The following is a 3,790-nucleotide window of genomic DNA, read 5'->3' on the forward strand; positions in this document are numbered from 1 at the left end:
GCATAGAGCTAATAAGTGTTCGCAGAGTCAGCAAAATCAGCCTCCTACACTACCACTTGTAGTTCCTCTACTGCAGAATCAAGGTCCTGGTACCTACCCACAAATAGGTTATGGTGGTGCTTACCACTACCAGGGTGACATAGCTGAGCATCTAGGAAGAGCATATCAGTACCCACCTGATCTTTATTACCAGGGTGATTATCCATAGTACCAAGGGGCTTATACGCCATATCAGGGCGGCGGATCGCAGTAGTATGCCGGGGGACAGTCCCAGAATCTTAATGTAGCTTTTAGCAACGGCGCATCGACCAAGCAGCCTAGTCCAACAAATTAAGGTCAAGGTAATTAGGGACGCGACAACCAGAGAAACAGGGGTCGAGGAGGCCAACAGCAGGCACAGGGTCATGTCAATCATATCACCTTGTAGGATGCTCAATGTAACCCCGACTTGATTATGGGTATGTTGAATGTTCTTGGCCATTTTGCTAGAATATTAATTAACTCAGGTGCTACTCATTCGGTTATCTCCCATACGTTTGCTCAAAAGACTCAACCTCAGCTCACTCTCTTCGGTTATAAGTTTGAGTTCTCGATGCCTAAAGGTGAAGTTTGCTATGTTAGTTGGGAGTATCGAGGATGTCCCGTTCTCATCAAGGATGTCGTAATGCTAGCTAATCTTGTACCCTTGGACATCGTTAATTTTGATGTATGGATTGGTTAGATTATAATCGTGCCATGTTGAATTGTCACCAAAAGATCATTATTTTCCATCGACAGGGCATACCTATGGTAACTTTTGTTGGTGAACGTAAAAACATGGAGTTATCTCTACCATGAGGGCAAAGCAAATGTTGAGGAAAGGTTGTCAAGGCTACTTAGCTCATGTAGTGGTGACTGAGGAGACTTCTGCTCATAGGGAAGACGTTTGAGTAGTTAGACACTTTCCTAATGTTTTTTTCGAACGATTTACCTGGCCTACCACTGGATCGTGAAGTGGAGTTCACCATCAACCTAATTCCAGGTACCAATCCTATTTCTCTAACTCCTTATCGTATGGCTCATGTGGAGTTAAGGGAATTAAAAACCTAGTTGCAAGAACTTATTGAAAAATGTTTATTCAGCCGAGCACTGGGGAGCTCCATTCTTGTTTATGAGGTAGAAAGATGGAACTTTGAGGCTTTATATCTATTACAGACAGCTGAATCGGGTGACGATTAAATATCATTATCTGTTGCCTCATATCGATGATTTTTTCGATCAACTTCATGGTGCTTGTGTTTTCTCGAAAATCGACCTAAGGTCTGGCTATTATCAATTGAAGATCAGAAGCGATGATCTTCCGAAAACAGCCTTCCGAACTCAATATGGTCATTATGAGTTTCTTGTGATGCCATTCAGGTTAACTAATGCTTCATCAGCTTTTATGGACATGATGAATCGGGTATTTCGTTCGTACCTTAACAAGTTCGTAATTATTTTCATCGATGACATTCTGGTGTATTCTAGCAGTGAAGAAGCTAAGGGAGAATCAACTGTACGCTAATTTCAATAAGTGCCAGTTCTAGCTGGATCAGGTGTCATTCTTAGGACATGTGATATCAGCCCAGGGAGTTCTCGTGGATCCTCAGAAAGTAGCAGCAGTGGAAAATTGAAAGCAATCTCAGACTGTCACTGAAGTACGAAGTTTTCTTGGTCTTACTGGCTACTATCAACGCTTTGTGAAAGATTTCTCAACCATAGCCCTGCCTTTGACAAGGTTGCCTAGGAAATGAGTTAATTTTGAATGGAGTGACGATTGTGAACGGAGTTTTGAACAATTGAAGTACTGTCTCACTCATGCATCTATTTTGGCACTTCCTGATGACAGTGGGAATTTCGAGATCTATAATGACATCTCTCTGAATGGTCTGGGTTGTGTGCTGATGCAGCATGGAAAGGTGATTGCGTATGTTTCACGACAGTTAAAGCCTCGTGAGATGAATTATCCTACTCATGATCTTGAATTGGCAGCTATCGTTTTCACTTTGAAAATCTGGAGGCATTATCTTTATGGAGACACGTGTCGAATCTTCACCGACCGCAAAAGCCTCAAGTATATCTTTACTAAAAAAAAACTTAATCTCTGGTAGCGTTGGTGGATGGAGTTGATCAGTGATTATAACTGGACTATTGAGTATCACCCTGGTCGTGTGAATATTGTAACAGATCTCTCAGCAGGAAATCTCACGGTCGACTTTATACTTTTTATGCATGTTGTGTTCCTCTTCTCACTGACCTAAGATCTACTGGAGCAGCTTTAGAAGTGGATCACCATGGAGCTCTACTTGCCAATTTTCAAGTCAGGCCAGTTTTGTTTGATCATGTTCTTGAGGCTCAGATGAATAATTCATAATCCCAGGAGTTAAAGCAAGCAGTGTTGAACGGCAATAGGGGAGATATCAGGATTCGAAGGCCTGATGGTATGCTTATGCAAGGCGATCATATGTATGTACCGAATATTGAAGAACTGAAGAAAGAAATACTCAATGAGGCACATATCTCAGCTTATGCGATGCATCTTGGGAGTAGTAAAATGTATCGTACCATCCTACCTTTCTACTACTGGCCTGGAATGAAAAGAGAAATTGAGGAGTACGTGAGTCATTGTTCGGTCTGTTAGCATGTTAAAGCAGAAAGAAAGAAACCATTCAGGTTGCTACAACCACTTCCCATACCCTAGTGGAAATAGGAAGATATCACAATGGATTTCATGTACAAGCTGCCTAGTACACGTAATCGCTATGATGGTATTTGGGTGATAGTAGATCGATTTACCAAGTCAGCACACTTCCTACATGTTCGTGAGAATTACTCGCTAAGCTGGTTGGCCAAACTTTTCATCTCAGAAATCTTCAAGTATCATGGTGTTCCAGTTAGTATCATTTCTGATCGGAACCCCATATTTACTTCAAAATTCTAGGTAGCTTTTCAAGAAGCTTTAGGTTCGAAACTACTTTACAGCACTGCCTATCATCCTCAAACCGATGGGCAATCAGAGAGAACTATTCAGACATTGGAAGACACGTTAAGATCTTCAGTCCTACAGTTCGGAGACACATGGCATAAGCGCTTACCTTTGATAGAATTCCCCTACAACAACAGCTTTCACTCCAGCATTGGTATGTCACCATTTGAAGCATTGTATGGGAAACCATGTTGTACCCTATTGTGTTGGTCTGAAGTCGTTGAAAGAGTTTTGGTTTGTCCTAAAATTGTGGATGAGATGACACATAGCATTCAAGTGATAAAGGCAAACTTGAAAGCAGCCTAAGATTGACAAAAGAGTATAGCAGACAGACATTCGACCGACAAAGTAGATAAGGTTGGAGATTGGGTATTCTTAAAGCTATCGCCGTGGAAAGGCGTTGTACAATTTGGGAAGAGAGGAAAGCTAAGTCCTCGTTACATCAGGCCATACTAGATCATTGAGCGAGTTGGTGAAGTTGCTTACCGACTTGATCTACCTCCAGAGTTGTCGAGGGTGCATAATGTGTTCTGTGTGTCCATGCTATGGAGATACATCTTTGACATCACATGTGATTCCTCCTCAGCCGTTAGAGATTAACCCGAATTTGACGTATGATGAGGTACCAATGACGATTCTTGACTGGAAAGATAAAGTCCTCAGGAACAAGACCGTTCGTATGGTGAAAGTCTTATGGAGAAACCACTCTGTTGAGAAAGCTACTTGGGAGATAGAAGAATATATGTGAGATCTTTATCCATGTTTGTTCTTTGACTATGATCTTTA

The 3,790-nt window shown here is 41.7% G+C and overlaps 1 pseudogene; it reads left to right on the forward strand.

Moving 5' to 3' along the window:
- The first annotated feature begins 833 nt into the window (after window positions 1-833).
- LOC125472158 lies at window positions 834-3,310 on the forward strand (annotated as a pseudogene).
- Window positions 3,311-3,790: the final 480 nt, after the last annotated feature.

This window comes from the organism of the source record quoted next, unplaced genomic scaffold (assembly GCF_019419815.1).
Source record: "Pyrus x bretschneideri cultivar Hongxiangsu unplaced genomic scaffold, Pyrus_bretschneideri_v1 Contig65, whole genome shotgun sequence".
NCBI classification, from domain to species: Eukaryota; Viridiplantae; Streptophyta; class Magnoliopsida; order Rosales; family Rosaceae; genus Pyrus; species Pyrus x bretschneideri.